Raw genomic sequence first — 23,462 nt, 5'->3', positions numbered from 1 at the left:
GACACTAATTGCTAGACTCATCCAAGGGGTGAAAGGTCATGTTCTACTGCTTCCCATGATGTCACTTTGGGGTGGAGTCACATTACGTCACTTCCTGTGCTGTCGTCAGAGGTCAAGGGTCGTGTAATGTAACTTCCGCTCCCCCTGGCATTTTGGTGAAATGACATCCCTGCTCTGAAAATATTAAATGCTTTTCCTAAAATTCCAGCTTCTGTGGGTTCCTCAACACTGACAGGCGTTTTGGTTGAGCCTCCTACTACACAGGCAGTGTAAAAAGGAAGTCCAAAGACACTCTCAGCAGTCACCGAGGTGCAATAAAAGGTAGGTTGCATTCCAGGTTCTCCTTGTTTCAGGTAAGTGACGCTAGCAGGGAGGTAAGATGGGTTACAGGGAAAATACATCATCCTCTGCCAAGAAGAGTCAGTGCCATGAGCAGCCTTGCGCCAAGGCTTCATCCCAGTCCTTAAAGCCAAAACAATAACTAAACAAGCATTGGCATTGCCAACAGTTTCGGCTTGCATATAGGCATGTGAAAGGCACTTGCCAGGCAAAAGCCATAGTGATATTAAATGGACAGTGATGGCAGCAGTTGCAAAAGGAGCATCTAATAGCAGTGCCTGCCAAATGCCTAATACTTATGCACAAGCCAAAACGGTTGGTTTTTGCCAACGTTTGTTTTTAACAGGACTTCAGTGAAGGACACGCATAGGTGCTTATAAATGAAGTAGCTAAAGGCGGACCTTGTAAAGACGTTTTTATTACACCAGTAGCGGGTTTACAACTCCAACCATGTCATTAACTCTCAGAATACTGCTTTGAAAAAACACTGGCAGGCACTTCCAGTGCAATGTTTGATAGTAAGGCTTGATTAAAGCAAGCTCAAAGAGTTGCCATGAGGAGCTGTTTTGGGTGGGGAGGGATTGGAACTGGGTGGGAATGGTCATACGGATTAACATGGCCTTAGCCAGTAAATGGTTGTGCAAAGAGCCGAACAACCCCTACTGGCTGTGTCTCCCTCCTTATATGCCATTGCTCCCTAGCTGTACTCTAATGCAATAGTTTGGACTTATAGTTGTCACAAGCGACATCTAATCTAAATTAGACTTTATTGCCCTAACCGAAACGTGGCTCCACAATGCAGCAGGCCCATCTCTAATGCTGGCCATCCCAGACGGCTACACTATATCTAGGCAGGACCGGGTAGGTAACCGGGGCGGTGGCATCGCCATCATATCCAAAGCAAGTTTAGCTCTCAGACTAGCCCCGACTCAAACTCTGCAGTCGTGTGAATCCCTCACTGCCAAACTCCCCATAAATCACACCCAATCCCTCACTATCCACCTGATTTACAGACCACCAGGTCCACTTGGAACATTTGAGGAAGATTTACATAACCTAATCTCTAACAATGCGAAAACCACCTCACAACTACTGCTACTAGGGGACCTCAACCTAGGGTTCAACGACCCAGCAGACTCACATGCATCTACCATAGCCAATACGATATCCTCACTCGGACTCTTTCAAAAAGTCAACCTACCCACCCACCTGAAGGGTAGAACCCTAGACTGGGTTGCTGATGCCAATTGCTCAGCGGTCATCACCGCCACCACACCACTACCCTGGACCGACCACTCGCTGGTCTCCTTCAACCTACTGACCTCTAGATCAACTACCACAACCGTGTCACTGGCACCACCCTGCCTCACAAGAAACAAGAAAAATATCTCAATAGAAAAAATCATCCCAGCTATCCTTCCAACCTTAAACGCATTACCAGACAATCTAGATCCCACTACACTAGTTCACGAATACAATAAAATCATGCTATCTACCATGGACAAAATTGCCCCACTCAAACTCCGCACCAGCAAGCCAAAAACCCATTTAAACAAATGGTATACACCCGAACTCAAAGCCCTCCGCCTAAAAAAGCGAAAATGTGAAGCTGTTTGGAAACTATGCCCCTCCAGTGAAAGGAAAGCCATCCTTGACACGATTTCTCGTCATTACAAAGCTGAAATCTGTTTAGCCAAACGGAACTCCTATAACATCCGCATTGCCAATTCCAATTCAAGTATGAAGGAGCTCTTTTCCATACTGAAGGAACTTGAGTCACCCATTGCTACACCCGACACCTGCACTAAGAACCAGACCTGGTGCACAGACATACAACAAGCACTAGCAAATAAAATAAACACCCTACAAAACAAAGTTCAACTAAAAAAAGACTCACTAAACCTCACTAACCCTCCCACAACTCCGCCCACTGCCACACCAAGTACACATATCAACTCATTCACCTTTTCTAAAACCACTACCCTGGAGGTTGAGAAAATCATCCTTTCCCTTAAACCATCAAACTGTAAAGGCGATATCTGCCCCGCGCACATAATAAAGGACGCAGCCAGAGACTTGTCGCCCTTTATCTCCAAACTCATAAACGCCTCTTTCTCCTCAGGCAGCATCCCCGCCAACTTAAAACAATCTTGGGTGCTCCCCCTCCTCAAAAAACAGACGCTCGATCCCCTCATCCCCACTAACTACTGACCCATCACCACGGTACCCTTCCTACTGAAAATCTTGGACAAAGTTGCCTACGTCCAGATTCAAAAATACTTAGAACTACACAAACTACTAGGCTCCAGACAATCAGGTTTCCGCCCACTTCACGGCACGGAAACAGCCCTTATCGATCTGAAAACCCAAATTGATGATCTTAGGGACAAGGGTAAGACAGCACTCCTCCTCTTACTCGACCTCTCCGCGGCCTTCGACCTCGTCGACCACAAGGTCCTCTGCAAACACCTTGACTCAGCCGCTCACTTCTCCCCAGAAGCTATCAAATGGATGGAGTCCTTTCTGAGCGAGAGAACCATGAGAGTCTTCTTCCCTTCAGCAGCAGCAGACCCCTCTCCTACTACTTGTGGAGTCCCGCAGGGCTCATGCGTCTCCCCCACACTTTATAACATCTTCACCAAACCCCTGTTCGACGATCTGGACCATCTGGGTGTCACCTACACTAACTATGCTGATGACACTCAGATTCTCCTCCCACTTTCAGGTGATCACAGTAAGGACAGAGAGTTGGTGAATAGGGTATATCTCATCATTCAGGCATGGATGGCATCGCATGGTCTATGCCTGAATGATGACAAGACAGAGCTCATCATCCTAGGTTCCCCCGCCAATATCAACAAATTAGGCCTTGAATATGCTGAATTCAACATAGATGGCAATCTCATTAGAGTATCCAGGGAAGTAAAAACCCTCGGCTTTTATCTAGATGCCACTATGTCATTCAATAAACAGGTCAACTCACTAGCATCTACCACTGCGTACACCTGCAAATTAATAAGGGCAGGCAGACCTTTCCTTTCCAATGACAGTTGCTTGATCCTGGCAAGAGCACTCATACTATCTAGGCTCGATTATTGTAATGCCCTCTATAGTGGCGCTAACAAAGCCATTATCCACAGGCTTCAAATCCTGCAAAATAACGCCCTGAGAGCTGCCCTCGGCATTAATAAGAGAGATCATATCTCTACCACTAGACGCCAACAGAAATGGCTCTCCACAGACAACAAAATCAAATTAAAGTTGGCCTCCCTAACCCATAAAGCCCTCAACAATGCCGCCCCCAGCTACCTGATGGACAAGGTAAAGAGAAAGTCCTCCATCAGACAAACAAGAACTATCAATTCCAACCGCCTGATAATTCCCATGCTCCCAGGGGTTTACACTGCAACACCCCACATCCTGCCCGATTCTGTCTCTCGCCACTCTGTGCCCAGGCTCCTCCTCCTCCTAACCATCTTCCCTGGACCACCTCTTGCTTTTGCTTCATCGCCCTCCTTGCACGAGGTGTCCAGGGCAGTCGTGCCGTGCCTAGCTTCATGGAGCAATGCCTGGTTCCCAGCTTCACCAGCACCCTTCCTGCTCTCTCCATCACTGTGAAGGGTGCACTGTGTCATTGCACATAGCTATACATTAAGTGTTCTATTGGTATGGCCTGGGTTATCTAGGGTGACCAGATGTCCTGGTTTTGCCAGGACCGTCCCGGTATTTACCCTTCCATCCCGGTGTCATGACACTTTTTTTTAGTTTAAAAATCCTGTCCCGGAATTTGGGGGTCGGGTGCATACAGTCCCAGTTGTTAGCTAGACCAATGGAAAAAATCTTGACATTGGACCGGCTGCTGCGCTCATCACTCGCTTTGCAACCTATCCCCATGCCTCCCCACTTCCCCTGCTCCTCCAATCAGCGCTGAGGATCCAACTTGTGCCAGGACAGGGCACCGACATAGACGTGCGACTATAGTTTCATTAGCACCAAGTTTGTATTTTAGTCCTTCGTTTGTGTTTATTGTCATTGAAACTGTCCTAATTCTATGTCAGTGGCCTGTCCCGGTTTTTTATTTAGAAAATCTGGTCACCCTAGTGTTGTCTCCATTTCCAGTTTCCATGCATCCAATAGGCAGCAACCTACCACCACTGATTACATCTAAAACACCCTGCAAAGGGACCATCCGTCTGGTGATAAACCATACATACAGTACTTACGTATGCATGAATTAATTACAAATCAATACATTAAAGAGATATGAGCAGTGTTGTTGGGGGCAGTGTTAGGGTGTCCACTGACAGAGGAGGTGGCAGAGGTAAGTGCTGGTGGTAGCATTAGGGTAACTACTGACAGGAGAGCGGGCACTGGCTAGCTCTAGGCTCAGTGCCACAGCAGTACTGGTGGCAGTGTTCATGTAGGGGCTGCCAGAGGAAGAGGCAGCCGTTAGCCCCAGGCTCAGTGCTGCAGCAGAGTCCATCTACAGGAAGCATAGCGCACAGTAAGAAGGGGCCGGCAGGGCATAGGAGGTAGGCCGGCATAGCCACTTCCTCTTCTTTCAGTCAGTGCGCCCTGCACTGGGTAGGCCTTATGGTTGAGGCTGCTGGTGTCAGCGTGCAGAGGTTCGAGCAAGAGTTAAGTGAAAATGTGTATGTGTATGGTGTGTAATGTGTTTGTTTGCATGTGTGCATGATAGCAGGGTTGTCGGAGCGAGTGTGTGCATGTGACCTGTGAAAGTTTATAGTTTGCTTTTATTTAAGCGTGTATTCAAAGAGTTGTCTGAGTGCTGTATGAATGCGCTGGGGATTGAGAGAGAAGATTTTGTATGAATGTGGGTGTGTGTGTGCCTCCATGTCTGGAGGTAGAGCGAGCATGTCCCACTCATTTCAGTTTAGAGGATGGGATACTATCGGCAGGTATCTTATATATTCTGGCCATCAAGTGTAAAGCCAGCATGGTGAGTGTTATTACATTTCTAGATTGGCTTTCATTTGCGCATCAAGTCTTGATCTACTCTCTGACTGGGCCATGGCATTTTGTTACTGGGCATCAATGGTAAAGCAAACAAGTGTAATTACAGGTCTAAACTGGCCTCCATTGATGGCGCAAGTTTGGCCATATAGTCTTACTGTATCATGGCGCTTTGTTACTGGGCATCAAGGGTAAAGCAGACATAATAAGTGTTATTACATGGCTAGACTGCCCTACATTTTTGCAGCCAGTCTGGGCATGTTTTCTTACTGTAGGGCCTGGGATTTATTGCTGCAAAACAAAAGAGGTGATGGCTGGAAGGTTTAGAATTAATCATAACCTCTGGCATTGGTCTGGACAACCCTCCAGACCACTGTTCTTCGCCTGCCAAGCCATTGCAAAAGGGTAAAGACCATATGCAAATCTGACTTTGTCCCACTCCTAAAAAAGGGGCAGTCCAGCATGAACTGGTTGGTCACATCCCGTCTGCATGAGACCGCAAGCATCCCCAGACATGTTTCGGCCTTGTTGGAACCCCCCCCCCAGACCGTGAAACCATCTTGGCTGGTTCAGGCTCCCTCACTACACTCAGGGCCTGCTTCTTAAGTGGGTGTTAATTACCGAAAATCCCGTTAAAAGTGGTAACGTCATATTCGGTAATTAACACCTATTCTGACGGTGGCACATCCTTCCGAAGTCGATATGAATGCGCTACTTTCGGAATATATGTGGCGGTTGCTAGGATGGGTGGGAAACCAACCTAGCAACCGCCACATTTGTTACCTGCCACATAAGACTGGTATTCTTGTGGCACTCATCCACTTTTAAATGTGCATTAAAGTGGCGCACATATACAATACCATATTGTGGAGGAGTGACACAGGAAGCTGGTACGCCTTCTCACTAATTCACACAATTGTGCCTGTGTGCCTATGCACTCTGCCTTTCTATACCTTACTATATCCTTTCTCTTTAATTGATTTTCTTGCATTTTGATAAATTCGAATCCTGGTGGGGTTTTAACAATGTCTCGGGAGGATAGCTCAGGGGCAGCGTGCTCGCCTTGGAAACAAGATGGCGCAGAGCAACACAGGTTCGATTCCCAGGAACCTCTGGGCTACAAATAACCTGAAATAATAATAACAACCCTTCACGCCCACAAGGCAGGTTTAAAATGTATTGAAATATGAAGGGATCTCGGCAGTACTTTCGTAAAAAGAACAATTAGGTCCTTACTTTACAAAAGTGCTGCCGAGATTTTTCCATTGCGCCCAAAACAGCTGCAATGAAGGCGGTGCAATGTGGTGCACTACGAGGACGCCCATGCCCAGAAAAGTGGTGGAGCCTGTTGGCACAATGATTTACGCTCTTAAGCACCTTCACTGCGCCAACTTCAGAATCGGGCCCTACTCGAGGCAAACATTTCCACACGCCCAATCCACCAGCCGCAACCGAGCATATGCACTGCCAGGAAGAGGCAAAGGTTAGCCCTGGCCTTGATAGCACAGCAGTGCCGATGGATGTGTTTGTGTATTTACCCCCAGAGAAGGAGGCTGGGGTAGTTCCAGGCTCATTGCTCAGTACATACTGGTGGCAGAGTTAGGGTATTCACTGACGGGTGACGGGGCATAGTGAGCCCTGGGCTCAGCGCTGTGGCAGTCCTGGCGGCAGCGTTAGGGTATTCACTCACTGGCAGGCGACGGGGCAGTAGTGAGCTTTGGGCTCAGTGCAACGGCGGGCTGGTGGCAGTGTTAGGGTATCCACTTTCGCAGAAAAAAGCAGATGGAAGCCTTGGATTTACTGGTACAGCAGTGCTGGGGGAGTGGTGCTGGCAGTGCTAGCCTGTCCACACCAAAGGAGAGGGACCAATGGATGCATCAGAATTGCTGGGATAAGAGTGATTGCATCTGCACTGGCAGAGAATGGGCAGAAGGTAGCCTTGATTTCAGTGCAGCTGAAGTGCTGCGGAGCAGTGTAGAAGGCTTCAGTGAGCAGATGTGGGCTCCATGTGGGTGCAGTACTATGAAGCGTTGCCAGATGATACACAAACAGAAAGGTGAGCAGCTTTGGTTTCAGTGCTGGGGAGTGAGTTTAGGGTATGTACTAAGAGAGGAGGCCGTACAAAGTGGGGTCCATGCTGGAGGACCAGTGTTAGGGTATGCACTTAGAAAGGAGGCCATGCAGAGTGCGGTCCATGCTGGAGGACAAGTGTTAGGGTATGCACTAAGAGGTGAGGCAGTACAGAGTGGGGTCCATGCTGGAGGACCAGTGTTAGGGTATATACTAAGAGAGGAGGTAGTACAGAGTGGGGTCTACGCTGGAGGACCAGTGTTAGGTTATGCACTTAGAAAGGAGGCCGTACAGAGTGCGGTCCATGCAGAGTGCGGTCCATGCTGGAGGACCAGCGTTAGATTATATACTAAGAGAGGAGGCAGTACAGAGTGCGGTCCATGATGGAGGGCCAGCGTTAGGTTATAAACTAAGATAGGAGGCCGTGCAGAGTGCGGTCCATGCTGGAGGACCAGCGTTAGATTATATACTTAGAAAGGAGGCCGTGCAGAGTGGGGGCCATGCTGGAGGACCAGCGTTAGGGTTTACACTTAGAAAGGAGGCCGTGCAGAGTGCGGTCCATGCTGGAGGACCAGCGTTAGGGTATACACTAAGATAGGAGGCCGTGCAGAGTGCGGTCCATGCTGGAGGACCAGCGTTAGATTATATACTTAGAAAGGAGGCCGTGCAGAGTGGGGGCCATGCTGGAGGACCAGCGTTAGGGTATACACTAAGAGAGGAGGCAGTACAGAGTGCGGTCCATGATGGAGGACCAGCGTTAGGTTATAAACTAAGAGAGGAGGCAGTACAGATTCGGGTCCATGCTGGAGCACCAGTGTTAGGGCATACACTAAGAAAGGAGGAACGGCTGCATTGGGTTCCGTGCTTTGGGATGGTGTTAGGGTGTTTACTAACCAAGGAGGCGCTGTGCAGCCTCGGATTCAGTGCTAGGACAGTGGTGTTGGGCTATGCACCAGCAGAAGAGGCAATGGCCAGCCTTGGGTTCAGTGCTTTGGGATGGTGTTAGGGTTTTTACTAACAGCGAAGTGGGCAGCCTTGGTTTTAGTGCTGGGGGAGTGTGTTTCAGGTATGCACTAAGAGAGGAGGCCGATCTGGCATTAGCAACCTTTGACCAAGTGCTGCAGCTGTGCAGTGTAAGTGCATCCAGTGACAGAGGAGTAAGAACAATCGGCTGAGTGCTCTTGGGGTGTGAACCGCAGTGTGCATGTAACCACTGACAGATCTTACAGTGCTAATGGGCGTAATGGCGAAGACCTTGCTTTGCTAGTTGGCTCTGCCAATTGAGCACACTGGGCTGAGGTGTTGCCATGCTACCTGGGCAATGTGCATTCCAGCTGTTCTATGCCCACCAGGCCTAATGGAACCAGGACTAGCTCTGCTTATTGAGTATAATTGGGCCAGACCTTTGTGTACCAACTAGCCTAAAGGAATTTGGTCAACAAATTAGAATAATGGAACAAAGAATTGGGGGAGCATATAAAACTCCCCCACCATCAACACCATGAAGACTGAATTTTACAGTGTGGCTGGCCTAACCAACGTGGCAGGTGTCATTAATGGAACAAACAAAGAGTAAGCGGGCACCACCTGGTAACTTCACTTCAAGTCGAGTATTTCATATATAAGAGATCTCTGCTTCGTAATAAATCAAAACGTTTTCCAGGAGCTGGCTGTGATGAGTCTGGAGACACCCTGACTCAAAAAAACATGTGCGGACGGAGACTAGATTGCAAACCCAGTCACACAGCCGCTCTCCATTGTACCCAAACCGGGATATGTAATTAATTGTTGAAATGTTCAAAATTATTAAAACCTAATATATAAATAGAACATGGCAAATTTCAAAAAATGTCAGAGTCCTTGTTGTGTTTCAAAAAATAATATTTTATCAAAGACAATTCTTTCCAAGCAAGGTCACTAATTGATTCTTAGTGAGGAAGCAGCTAGCACATCTCTTGTTTAAACAGACCTATTGCGCCAATGCATTTCGGAGAGTGTTCTCCTTCGTCAGGGCAAGTCTATGTTATTGCAATCATATACAGTGTACATCAGTGAAAATAATCAATGTAATAAAATAAAAATAAACATAGTGACATACCAAATGTGGGTAGCTTAAGGCGAGGATTGGAATACCGAAGGACAAGAGAACAGAAGAGAAGTAAAAATCAAGGACAGTTTGCCTGTTGGTCAGTGTCTAATCAAATAAGAATGCTGTTTACCTGAAGAGTGTCAAGCCCATGGGTAAAGAATCAGTACTAATGCCGTACGTGTAGTCACAAAGTGCGTTCGGGAGAATGCCAGATTAACACAGGGCAGGAACGCGTGTAACGTTCTGTGGATAGATATGGAGTATGGATCAATAAAACCTACCAGCGCTGGGTGCTGGATTCTCAAAAGTAAAAAAGAGCTGCGTAATGCATACCTGTCGTGTCTGTGCTGCTTGCAGAGCTGCAGCCGACGCTGAGTCGGTCAATCGCAACGCTGTGTAATGCCGTTGCACAGCACCGGAGGCACGTTCATGCATGTCCCTGGAAAGGTGTGCAGCATCATCTTGGTGTGCTGCATTTTACACAGCATTGCAAGGAGCAGTGTGTGCCATTGCCAGAGGATGCAGACGGTGAGGATGAAGCAGATGACAGAGGAGAGCCAGCAGAGGAGGTTCACCAGCACACTCCGACGAATACACAGCCATGCGACAGGCACGGATACGCGATTCATTCTAGAGGTGTGCATAGTGGCATAGAAAGCAGCGCACAGACCTGGGACTATTCCATCCCACAAATGATGCACCTTCATCAATATCTGTCTGGGGCTATATGGTGTACCACACCTGCATGCAGGGGCGCACTGCCTACAACCATGTGGATCACTCAACATTGCCATCCCATGACCCCGATCCAGTAGGCAGTGATGTGTGCAGAAATGCATTTCATGTGCCCATCAGTTGCCACATAGAAGGACAATCTGAATTACAGTGGACATGTGCACAAGGTATCACAACTTACCTCTTGTACTTGCATGTTCCCGTCTAGGAGTGACAGCTATGTATACCCCATATGGTAGAGTGAGGGCAATGGCACCTGCACACTGTGAATCATGTGCCACATCATGGCCTTGTGTGAATATGGCCCTACTGGGGCTATGGGTCCATGCAACCCACATGCTGCATCACATATGAGTGCAATGCCAATGTCTCTATCCTTAAGCCTTTTCTTTGTAGGTGGTTCCTGGCATTCTGGAATACCCTCTCACGGTGGTGTGGGAGTGGAGTGGTTGCATTGTGAGTTGGCCTTTCTTCCCCGGTGTCATGCTGGACACATGAGATGTGGACGATTGTGCCTATTGTTGCAGTGATTGGTGCAGTCCGTCAAGCACAGTTGTCAGACGTTCCTGCACCCTGCTGGTGCCTCAATACAGTGAACCATATCAAGATGCAGGCCACGCTGCAGGACACCGACAGCTGACACAGCACGTGTGAATCCACTATTTGATGCTGCTGGCCCAGCATTGCTTCACTCTAGCCGCCTCCTGCTTTTTGTGGTCTGTACTTGCTCCATTCTTGCCTTTTGCATGTAGGCCGATGTGTGCATTTCGATAGAATTCCTTCAGTGATGCCTGTATCTCATCCTGGCATGTGAGGAGATGGGTTTGATGCCTCAGCTGTTGCAGGATCCTCTCCTGGATGCAGCTGTTTTTCAGCTGCATCAGACTGCCGTCTGGCCTCGTGGACTAGGTCACGGTGGAGTGCAACAAATTGGGCTGTCTGATCCTGAATCTCCACATCGCTGTGTGGACTGGGTGTGTGCTGTGGGGTAGACGTCTGAGGCAGGCAGAGTGTTGGGTGAAGCCTTGTCGGCACAGTATTCTTGCATATCTCCATGCAGATCTTCATCCTCTCCCTCCTGCCCGGGCACCTTGGCCACAAGCTCAGCAGCTCGACTGCTCCCACCTGTGACATGGGTACTGCAATGTGGGTTGGATCTATTGGGGCTAGCCTGGTGGTGCGTGTACTTCTACCACGATCCACTGTGGCTGTGGCTGTGTGGCTGTGTGGTGTCTGCATTGCGCTGACTGGCATGTGTGGTGTCGCCAGAGATGCTGGCCATGTGCCTTGATGTAGCAGCATATTGCTTCTTGCCACTCCTTCTCTGCTGTTTGGTATGTGCAGCCGCATGGCCACTGGGCTGCTGTGATGTGTTGCCTGCATGGGGCAAAGCATACATGCATGGCATCAGCTTGTGCTGAGATGGTATATTTGTACCCCATTGTCTGTTGCACTGTAGATGCATGTGCAACAGACAATGGGGTACATGCATGCAAGGTGAGTGGTTGTGCACTTGGCGTGGGGGAAATGTTGGTTGACGTGTACATTCTGCACCTGTATGTATACATGTTTGTCGCTGTGCATACATGTGTGTGCATGGCTTCTTTTTGTATGCCAGGATGTATTGGTCTCCACTCACATGTGTTATATCCCTCCTCTAGGCCCCTTACAGCGTTCGCATTGGTGTGTCCACCGTTTGACACGGCTCTGCTGTCATTGTTTACCCTAGGATATCACTGTGCCGGTGCAAAGGTCATGATACAGCGGTCCACTGTCAAACCACGTTGGCGGATAGAGGAAGTCTAAGTCGGCAGACTTTTGGCGGTTTTTAGGCCACACTCTAAACAAAGGCCCTCATTACGACCCTTGCGGAAATTGACTGACCGGACCGCAACAGCGTAAATAGCGTTTCCGCCATTGCACGAAGGAGCAAAGTGCGGCTAATTACGACCCATCGGGCACGAGCATTACGCCATGGCGGAATCCGAAAGGCTGCGATGGCGGAAATGACCCCAAAACGGCCCTTACCGCCGCCGTACGCTGCACCAGGTGCAATACCGCCACCCATCTTAGCGGTCACCGTAATGAGCGGGCACCGTAATGAGCGGGCACCGCAAATTACGGGCACCGTAAATATACGGAAACGGAAGTAAAAGCATGTGGCCGGAACGGGAAACAGCACGCCGCACAACTATAAAATCCGAATCCCAACACAACCATTAAAAATCCGACCCTGACACACATCCCAACCCGTTAGCAACCCCAGTTAAAAAAATAAATATGGGAAAGGTAGCCAAGAAAGCGTGTGATCGCAAGCGGCAGGTCCACTTCTCCCGAGAGGAACTGACCGTGCTGACCGAGACCCTGCAGGAAAATGCCGCCGTCGTCTTCTCCAGTCAAATGACCAGGACGGCCCTTGCCAACAAGAAGGCCATATGGGCCCTTGTGGCACAGCGCGTAAGTGCGGTGGGGACAACACCCCGCACGCCACAGCAATGTCGCAAGCGGTGGGACGACCTGCGGATCCGCGTACGCAGCATACTTTCTGCGAACAGGAACATCGCCACAGCTACCGGGGGGGGATCAGAGTCGCCCATCAAGTTGACCCCCTGGGAGGAGATCTGCGCCTCCACCATAGGAATGGAGAGCATAGAGGGAGTCGGAGGGATGGAGAAAGGAGTGCCGACATCCGGAGAATCAGGTAGGTTTGCCAAGAGAAACAATGCGAAATCCACAAACCACGAACATGTGCAGTACCATGTGACCCCATAGTGCAATACATACTTTGCCCTGACAGCGCCCTCTAAAAGTCAGAATGAATAAACAAATTAATCAAGATGCCATAAACAACCCCTACATGTGCAGCATGCACCCCCTAACTGCAGGCAGCCAAATGAATGCATCCTCAATCCACACGAAAATGAGACCACCTCCAAGGCCCAGTCCCATATCAGCCTCATGTACCACCCCAATGCATTTGATACGTTGCCATTCCAAATCCGACAGACCCATAACTAACGCTCGCCCCTCTTTACTCCACCACAGGGTCCGATACCAACGACGAGCTGCAGGACACCCCTACCAGCACGCCTGCAAAGAGGGCCAGGACCAACGTCCCAAGAGCCTCCACCTCAGGTGCAAGGATCAAGACACGGCAGCAGCAGGAATCAAGTGCCAGCACACTGGAGGGGACTGCAACAGGCACCCCAGCAGCCAGCAAGTCCACAACCCCAGCACCACAGGTCCCCCCAAAGAACGTATCTGATGGCACTGCCTCTGGTGGTAGCAGCACCATAGGTGACACAGCTGTCATGCCAGCATGCTCCGACACGGAAAACAGTGCTGGCGACGTAGGTACCATCCATGACCTTTCCCAATCCCCCTGCATGTTCCATCCCCTACACCATGACGAAACCACGCAGGGGCACCCTGAAGACGACGACTGGCCAACCCCCACAAGTCCTGTGCCAAGGCAACATGTGTTGAGCAGCCCCCCTGTCACACCACCGCAAATGTCCATGGCCCAGCAGAGGCAACAGTCCCTCGACCTGCTGATCGAGCAACAGCAGGAAGCGTCCACGCTACTCAAGGACCATGCAAATGAATGCGGGGGTTCCAGGGCAGCCATGGAAACATCCACCGAGACACTCAGGGCACAAATAGAGAAAAGTAGTGAGAGCCTCAGGGGAGAAATGGAGAGAAGCACCGAGAGCCTGAGAGCACAAATGGAGAGAAGCACCGAGAGCCTGAGAGCACAAATGGAGAAAAGCACCGAGAGCCTGAGGGGGGAACTGCATGCGACGTCCAAAGACGTTTGTGCTGAACTTGCTGCTGTGCGCCGTGTGCTCTCGGAGCTCTCACAAACCCTCAGAGACATGCATGGACGCGAGCAGGCAGAGACGTCATCCGTGGCAAGTTCCGTCCAGGGCAGCCCCCAACGCAGATCTGGCAGGAACCTGCGCTCCACGGGCAGGGGTGCCCCTGATACCCGTAGAGGGGGCTTGCAATAGCGTCTACCCACGGGCAGCATGCATATCTGGACACTGGTGTTGGGGGGGGAGGAAGTAGGGTGGAGGGGGTGTGTTGGGCTTCACTGGGTGGCGGGTCCATAGGGTGTATGAATCAAATCACATTAACAATACAGCACTTCATTATCATCCAATGACATGTGTGGACATTGATATTTGCGTACGAGGCCTTCATAGGCGTACAGTCCACTATGTGCCTGTACTACACACACACAGTGCCACAGGTCCCCTTTCCGTGTAATAGGCACCATGCGTGGTTGCTAGAAGCATGCATCTATGATGCTCTGTCGGATTGCACGTGCATCCTGTGCCTCATGGACTCCCTGGGGTGCCTCCACATCCCCACCCTCATCATCATCATCTTCAGGTGCATGCAGTACAGCGTCAGGGGGCATGGGCACATTCCTACGTATGCACATGTTGTGCAGCATGACACATGCCATGACCATCTTAGAAACCCTCTCATGGCTGTACATGAGTGCCCCGCCAGACCTGCTGAGGCTGCGGAAACGAGCCTTCAGTAGGCCGAATGCCTGTTCAATGACCACACGGCTACGTGAGTGGGCATGGTTGTAGTCCTCCTCATGCTGGTTCTGTGGGTTCCGGATTGGTGTAAGGAGCCATCTCTTCAGTGGATACCCGGCATCACCTGTATGGGACGAATAAAGGGTGTCAGTGGAATGATAGTGCTAAGTAGCCCCCCCCCCCTCCTGCAAGGTCATTGACGCATCAAATGGGCCACGATGTCATGCATGGAATGAGACTCACCGAGTAGCCAGGATCTGTGCCCTGCGTGTCGCTCCATGTAGCGTGGTATTCTTGTGTTCCTCAGGACCATAGAATCATGGGTAGATCCTGGAAATCTGGCACAACAATGCGTAAAGATCTTGTTGGAGTCACACACCATTTGCACATTGATTGAATGAAATTGTTTCCGGTTGCGGTACTGGACCTCCATGGCATGTGGGACAACCAATTCAACATGGGTGCAGTCGATGGCACCAATGCAACCCGGGATGCCGCCAAGTGCATGGAATCCCACCTTTGCGTTGGTAATCTCCTGGTACGTGCGTGGTAGTGTGATGTGGTCGTCGGCGTGCTTCAGGAGGGCATCGTGCACTTGGGAGAGTGTCCGTGAGAACAGTGGCTGTGAAATGCCATGCAACTGTCCCACTGTGTGCTGGTAGGTGCCTGTGGCCAGGAAGTGGAGTACAGACACCACCTTCAGTAGGGGTGGGATGGCGGTTGGGCTATCTATCATGCTCACGAGGTCAGCATGTGTCATGTCCACAATGGCGATTATGGTGTCCCGGTCCAAACGGTAGAGGGTGTGGATCTGCTCAGCAGTGAGGTTGAACGGATCAGCTCGGAGGCGTGGGATTGCGGGCCGCCTGCGTGGTGGTAGTGGCAGTGCTTGTGGGCCTTGCTGACCCTGCCTTGCCCTCCTCCTCCTCCTTCTCCTCCGTCTCCCCTGTGCGCCCGGTTGTTGTACCTGTTGTTGTTCGTCGTCTTCTTGTAGTTGTAGCACTTGCAGTGCTATCTGGTGCCCCAGGCCCAACATCGCTAGTCCTGCCGGTAGCATTTTGGAGTGGGAGTGGTTGTGGGAGGGGTTTGGGTCTGCTATATATGTGCTGTCGGCCTGTATGGCCTCCACCTGTGCTGATTGAATGAATCTGTGGCAGATGCAATCCCTTCTGGCCGAGCACGTCCCGCACGTAAGGCTGCATTTGGCCGCATGGCATCTTGGGATTGGAATCATGTATCAAATCCCGATGGCAGTGTGATGTACTTTGACTGATTTTCATGCTATGCTCCCATTGTTACACATGCTATGATTGCAGCCGCTTACATACCTGTGAAGAGTCAGTGGTATGTAGGGCTCGATCGATGGCCGACCCTCATGCAGCACAGTATCGTACTTCACCGACGGGCGTGGCGTCCCATTTGTGATTGCAGCCAGTTAGCATTATGACACACAGCCGCACTACATTGATGTAATTGTGAATGCAAGCGTTCACAGAAGCCTTTTCGACGTAATGTTGCAAGTGAGGAATTCGAAGGCCAGGATTTTTGGTTGCGAAGTAGCGGTGAGGAGACGCCCACAGGTCTGCCTGGAAATGTAACGTTCTATTGTTGAATGTCCTTGGGACAGGGCCCATAACGAGCAAGCAATGAATGACATGAATTGAATGGGATGCGCAATAGCGTAGTGGACGATAAGGCAGGACGTTCCCAAGTCCATCTAGCTTCACGACACTACAGATCCGGCCAGGAGCACAGTGGTTTTTGCAGACTGCATTACGCACAGACGCGATGGAAGTTTCACATATTATGTGAGTGAATGTTCATGCGTTTTCATTGCGGGATGAGGGAATGATGAATGGATGCATGGACAGATGATTCCATTTAGGGTCTGCCATGTACATGTGTTTTTTGATTCAATCCCCTTCCCCTGCGCTATGTGATGCAAGGCTGCCATAGTGGGACTTACGTCTATCTGCCCTTGTCGGATCCTCCCTGTCTCGACGCGCCTTCATACACTTGTGTCTAGGCACGTTACTAATCCCATGTCATGGGTTCTATCTTGACGGACGCATGCACAGTAACCGACGTTGCCAATGGTGTATTAACCTCGATTGGTTTCGTTATGTATCGATACTGATTTAGGGGTGTGTATATTCCTTTGGAGTGGGCTAGCATGCATATGGGTGTGGATTTGGTGTGTTGAATGAAGATAGTGATGCATCATGTGTCATGTAGTGCAATCGGTTAATTTGTGTTTCATTTTGGTGACAGGTATCTCCTGCCCTATTGCAGATGCCATCTGTACGCCACTCCTCCAGATGGTTTTTACTCTCGACACCTGCAGCTTCGGGTGAATCAGTGGAGCAGCATTACGATCTTATGGGACGATCGCCAATGGGCCACATGCCCTTACGCTGTTCTGGTGGCTAGGTGCAACATTTCGGCCTTTCAGCTGGACTAGTGCCTGCCTCATGGGACGGACCTGCGGTTCTTGCCGCTTCCATGTTGCCTTTTGGAACGTTGATGTTGGCCCTGTGTGCCATGATGGTACAGGGCGTCACACAAGTGGAAGCTGGTCAATTATTGCAGATGCAGCCCTCGGTGATGATGGATGTTTTGGTGTTATTTTACAAATTGCTGTGAGGCCTTTGTCATTTGGATGTGCATTTAAATTGTATTCCGATATTTGGCGTGTTGCGTTATTCTTTGCAGGTGATGTGGCGATTTTCGATTTGTGGCGGTATGTATTGCGAGATGATCTGCATTGTGTTCCGCCTTCTGAGTTGAGTTGTGTGGTACAGTACTGGCCGCTTTTGCCTACGTAGCACAGTGTGGTCACGGATAGGGGCTGCCATTGTGACTGTTTACATGATGTGCTGTTCAGGGGCGGGGGATTGGCTTTTGGCCGACTGGTGCCTGTCAGCCAGGTCGATTGATGGTATGATGGGATGTTCAGAATGTGGCTGGTCACAGGTGCCTGTGTTTGCGTGCGTTTGTTGGAGGGGGACTGGGGTCATGTCCATTGGAATAGCTTCTGTATTCATGCCATCTGTGCCCTGCAGCTCCCATCGGCCCCTCTTGGGATGTGCCTGGCTGCTCAGTCACTCTGCCAACTTGTGTGGTACATGCTTCTGCTGATGGTTGGTTTGTTTACTGGCAAGAGTACAGGTCTGGTGCAATCCCCCTCAGGATGCTGTTTTGGATGTTGCCTTGCGCTGGTGGCAAGCGATGGGGGACTACTGTTGTTTTGTGTCATGTGTTCTTGATTTCCATTTTGATGTCTTGTACCTTCACATGCCTGTGCTGCATCAGTACGGCTATGGTGAAATGCCGTACATGGATGCCCACTCACGGGGCGCTTCGAACACCTGCATGCATTTCTACGTTGGCATGCATGGGTGAATTGTAGATTTCACTGGTTGCATGGTGTGAGTACATTGCGCCTGCCAGGAGTTGTGCAATGTGGCCAGGGAGTGGAGTACAGGCACTCAGTGGGCCATTTACGGTTGGTTCACGATGCCGTATTTCTCGCCATGGCGGAATGGTCCATTCCGCCATGCCTGATGGCGTTAGGTACATGTCCGCTAGGGTCGGAATTGGCGTACCGTTGCACCATGGTGGTGTTTGCGGTTTGGCATGGTGCGCGCGCGCGTGCTTAGTGCAGTTAGCGTTGGCGTTCACTACGGTGTCGCTAATGGCTTCGTACTTTGCGGTGACGGGTCATAGTCGCACCGAGCGCTTTTCGATGGCGGTATTGCATTTCCGCCATCGTTTTCCCCTTTCCGCCAGGGTCGTAATGAGGGCCAAAGTCCAATGTGTCGACCCCTGAATGAGGAAAAACAGACCCAGGCCTCCCTGACATGCAGTGACTCGGCTGGTCTGACCTGTAATCTTACAATTCTCCTACTTGGCATTTTAGTAATTTGATCAACTTCTCCCATCTCCGCGGGCAAATGCCCACCCATTCCTTTACCCATCTCTGCGGGCATCCCTCTAGTGGTAGAAAGCAATAGCTACCTCAGCCCCAATGCCCACTCATTCCTTTACCCATCTCTGCGGGCACCCCTCTAGTGGTAGAAAGCAATAGCTACCTCAGCCCCAATGCCCACTCATTCCTTTACCCATCTCTGCGGGCACCCCTCTAGTGGTAGAAAGCAATAGCTACCTCAGCCCCAATGCCCACTCATTCCTTTACCCATCTCTGCGGGCACCCCTCTAGTGGTAGAAAGCAATAGCTACATCAGCCCCAATGCCCACTCATTCCTTTACCCATCTCTGCGGGCTCCCCTCTAGTGGTAGAAAGCAATAGCTACCTAAGCCCCAATGCCCACTCATTCCTTTACCCATCTCTGCGGGCACCCCTCTAGTGGTAGAAAGCAATAGATACTTCATTCCCAGTGCTCACCCATTCCTTTACCCATCTCTGCGGACACCCCTCTAGTGGTAGAAAGCAATAGATACCTCAGCCCCAAAGCCCACTCATTCCTTTATCTATCTCTGCGGGCACCCCTCGAGTGGTAGAAAGCAATAGCTACCTCAGCCCCAATGCCCACTCATTCCTTTACCCATCTCTGCGGGCACCCCTCTAGTGGTAGAAAGCAATAGCTACCTCAGCCCCAATGCCGACTCATTCCTTTACCCATCTCTGCGGGCACCCCTCTAGTGGTAGAAAGCAATAGCTACCTCAGCCCCAATGCCCGCTCATTCCTTTACCAATCTCTGCGGGCACCCCTCTAGTGGTAGAAAGCAATAGCTACCTCAGCCCCAATGCCCGCTCATTCCTTTACCCATCTCTGCGGGCACCCCTCTAGTGGTAGAAAGCAATAGCTACCTCAGCCCCAATGCCCACTCATTCCTTTACCCATCTCTGCGGGCACCCCTCTAGTGATAGAAAGCAATAGATACTTCATTCCCATAGCTCACCTATTCCTTTACCCATCTCTGCGGGCACCCCTCTAGTGGTAGAAAGCAATAGCTACCTCAGCCCCAATGCCCGCTCATTCCTTTACCCATCTTTGCGGGCATCCCTCTAGTGGTAGAAAGCAATAGCTACCTCAGCCCCAATGCCCACTCATTCCTTTACCCATCTCTGCGGGCACCCCTCTAGTGGTAGAAAGCAATAGATACTTCATTCCCATAGCTCACCTATTCCTTTACCCATCTCTGCGGGCATCCCTCTAGTGGTAGAAAGCAATAGCTACCTCAGCCCCAATGCCCACTCATTCCTTTACCCATCTCTGCGGGCACCCCTCTAGTGGTAGAAAGCAATAGCTACCTCAGCCCCAATGCCCACTCATTCCTTTACCCATCTCTGCGGGCACCCCTCTAGTGGTAGAAAGCAATAGCTACCTCAGCCCCAATGCCCACTCATTCCTTTACCCATCTCTGCGGGCACCCCTCTAGTGGTAGAAAGCAATAGCTACATCAGCCCCAATGCCCACTCATTCCTTTACCCATCTCTGCGGGCACCCCTCTAGTGGTAGAAAGCAATAGCTACCTCAGCCCCAATGCCCACTCATTCCTTTACCCATCTCTGCGGGCACCCCTCTAGTGGTAGAAAGCAATAGATACTTCATTCCCAGTGCTCACCCATACCTTTACCCATCTCTGCGGGCACCCCTCTAGTGGTAGAAAGCAATAGATACCTCAGCCCCAATGCCCACTCATTCCTTTACCCATCTCTGCGGGCACCCCTCTAGTGGTAGAAAGCAATAGCTACCTCAGCCCCAATGCCCACTCATTCGTTTACCCATCTCTGCGGGCACCCCTCTAGTGGTAGAAAGCAATAGCTACCTCAGCCCCAATGCCCGCTCATTCCTTTACCCATCTCTGCGGGCACCCCTCTAGTGGTAGAAAGCAATAGCTACCTCAGCCCCAATGCCCGCTCATTCCTTTACCCATCTCTGCGGGCACCCCTCTAGTGGTAGAAAGCAATAGCTACCTCAGCCCCAATGCCCGCTCATTCCTTTACCCATCTCTGCGGGCATCCCTTTAGTGGTAGAAAGCAATAGCTACCTCAGCCCCAATGCCCACTCATTCCTTTACCCATCTCTGCGGGCACCCCTCTAGTGGTAGAAAGCAATAGATACTTCATTCCCATAGCTCACCTATTCCTTTACCCATCTCTGCGGGCACCCCTCTAGTGGTAGAAAGCAATAGATACTTCATTCCCAGTGCCCACCCATTCCTTTACCCATCTCTGCGGGCATCCGTCTAGTGGTAGAAAGCTATATATACTTTAGCCCTTATACCACCCATTGCTTTACCCATCTCTGTGGGCAACCCTCTAGCAGTAGAAAGCAATAGATACTTCTGCCCCAATGCCCACGTATTCCATTACCAATCTCTGCAGGCACCCCTCTAGTGGTTGAAAGCAATAGATTCAGCCCCAGTGCCCACCCACTCCTTTACCCATCTCTGCGGGCATCCCTCTAGTGGTTGAAAGCAATAGCTGCCTCAGCCCCAATGCCCACTCATTCCTTTACCTATCTCTGCGGGCACCCCTCTAGTGGTAGAAAGCAATAGCTACCTCAGCCCCAATGCCCACTCATTCCTTTACCCATCTCTGCGGACATCCCTCTAGTTGTAGAAAGCAATAGATACTTCATCCCCATAGCTCACCCATTCCTTCACCCATCTCTGCGGGTATCCCCCTAGCGGGAGAAAGCAACATATACTTCAGCCCCAGTGCCCACCTATTCCTTTACCCATCTCTGCTGGCACCCCTCTAGTGGTAGAAAGCAATATATACTTCAGCCCTTATACCCACCCATTGCTTTTCCCATCTCTGCAGGCATCCATCTAGTGGTAGAAAGCAATATATATGTCAGCCCTCATACCCACCCATTGCTTTACCCATCTCTGCGGGCAACCCTCTAGCAGTAGAAAGCTATAGATACTTCATCCCCAATGCCCATCCATTCCTTTACCCATCTCTGCAGGCATCACTCTAGTGGTAGAAAGCAATAGATAATTAAATCCAATGCCCACTCATTCCTTTACCCATCTCTGTGGGCACCCCTCTAGTGGTAGAAAGCAATGGATACTTCATCCCCATAGCTCACCTATTCCTTTACCCATCTCTGCGGGCATCCCTCTAGTGGTAGAAAGCAATAGCTACCTCAGCCCCAATGCCCACTCATTCCTTTACCCATCTCTGCGGGCACCCCTCTAGTGGTAGAAAGCAATAGCTACCTCAGCCCCAATGCCCACTCATTCCTTTACCCATCTCTGCGGGCACCCCTCTAGTGGTAGAAAGCAATAGCTACCTCAGCCCCAATGCCCACTCATTCCTTTACCCATCTCTGCGGGCACCCCTCTAGTGGTAGAAAGCAATAGCTACATCAGCCCCAATGCCCACTCATTCCTTTACCCATCTCTGCGGGCACCCCTCTAGTGGTAGAAAGCAATAGCTACCTCAGCCCCAATGCCCACTCATTCCTTTACCCATCTCTGCGGGCACCCCTCTAGTGGTAGAAAGCAATAGATACTTCATTCCCAGTGCTCACCCATTCCTTTACCCATCTCTGCGGGCACCCCTCTAGTGGTAGAAAGCAATAGATACCTCAGCCCCAATGCCCACTCATTCCTTTACCCATCTCTGCGGGCACCCCTCTAGTGGTAGAAAGCAATAGCTACCTCAGCCCCAATGCCCACTCATTCCTTTACCCATCTCTGCGGGCACCCCACTAGTGGTAGAAAGCAATAGCTACCTCAGCCCCAACGCCCGCTCATTCCTTTACCCATCTCTGCGGGCACCCCTCTAGTGGTAGAAAGCAATAGCTACCTCAGCCCCAATGCCCGCTCATTCCTTTACCCATCTCTGCGGGCACCCCTCTAGTGGTAGAAAGCAATAGCTACCTCAGCCCCAATGCCCGCTCATTCCTTTACCCATCTCTGCGGGCACCCCTCTAGTGGTAGAAAGCAATAGCTACCTCAGCCCCAATGCCCGCTCATTCCTTTACCCATCTCTGCGGGCATCCCTCTAGTGGTAGAAAGCAATAGCTACCTCAGCCCCAATGCCCACTCATTCCTTTACCCATCTCTGCGGGCACCCCTCTAGTGGTAGAAAGCAATAGATACTTCATTCCCATAGCTCACCTATTCCTTTACCCATCTCTGCGGGCACCCCTCTAGTGGTAGAAAGCAATAGATACTTCATTCCCAGTGCCCACCCATTCCTTTACCCATCTCTGCGGGCATCCGTCTAGTGGTAGAAAGCTATATATACTTCAGCCCTTATACCACCCATTGCTTTACCCATCTCTGTGGGCAACCCTCTAGCAGTAGAAAGCAATAGATACTTCTGCCCCAATGCCCACGTATTCCATTACCAATCTCTGCAGGCACCCCTCTAGTGGTTGAAAGCAATAGATTCAGCCCCAGTGCCCACCCACTCCTTTACCCATCTCTGCGGGCATCCCTCTAGTGGTTGAAAGCAATAGCTGCCTCAGCCCCAATGCCCACTCATTCCTTTACCTATCTCTGCGGGCACCCCTCTAGTGGTAGAAAGCAATAGCTGCCTCAGCCCCAATGCCCACTCATTCCTTTACCTATCTCTGCGGGCACCCCTCTAGTGGTAGAAAGCAATAGCTACCTCAGCCCCAATGCCCACTCATTCCTTTACCCATCTCTGCGGACATCCCTCTAGTTGTAGAAAGCAATAGATACTTCATCCCCATAGCTCACCCATTCCTTCACCC

At 50.6% G+C, this 23,462-nt stretch overlaps 1 protein-coding gene across 1 annotated transcript in view; it reads right to left on the bottom strand.

The window, feature by feature from the left end:
* The window catches only part of VTCN1 (V-set domain containing T cell activation inhibitor 1), a 234,062-nt gene that overhangs the window by 28,591 nt on the left and 182,009 nt on the right, over positions 1–23,462 (bottom strand). The window lies entirely within an intron of this gene.

The sequence above is a fragment of the Ambystoma mexicanum genome, chromosome 7p (assembly GCF_040938575.1).
Source record: "Ambystoma mexicanum isolate Mex_15411 chromosome 7p, UKY_AmexF1_1, whole genome shotgun sequence".
NCBI classification, from domain to species: Eukaryota; Metazoa; Chordata; class Amphibia; order Caudata; family Ambystomatidae; genus Ambystoma; species Ambystoma mexicanum.
This window is presented reverse-complemented; position numbering and strand designations above follow the sequence as displayed.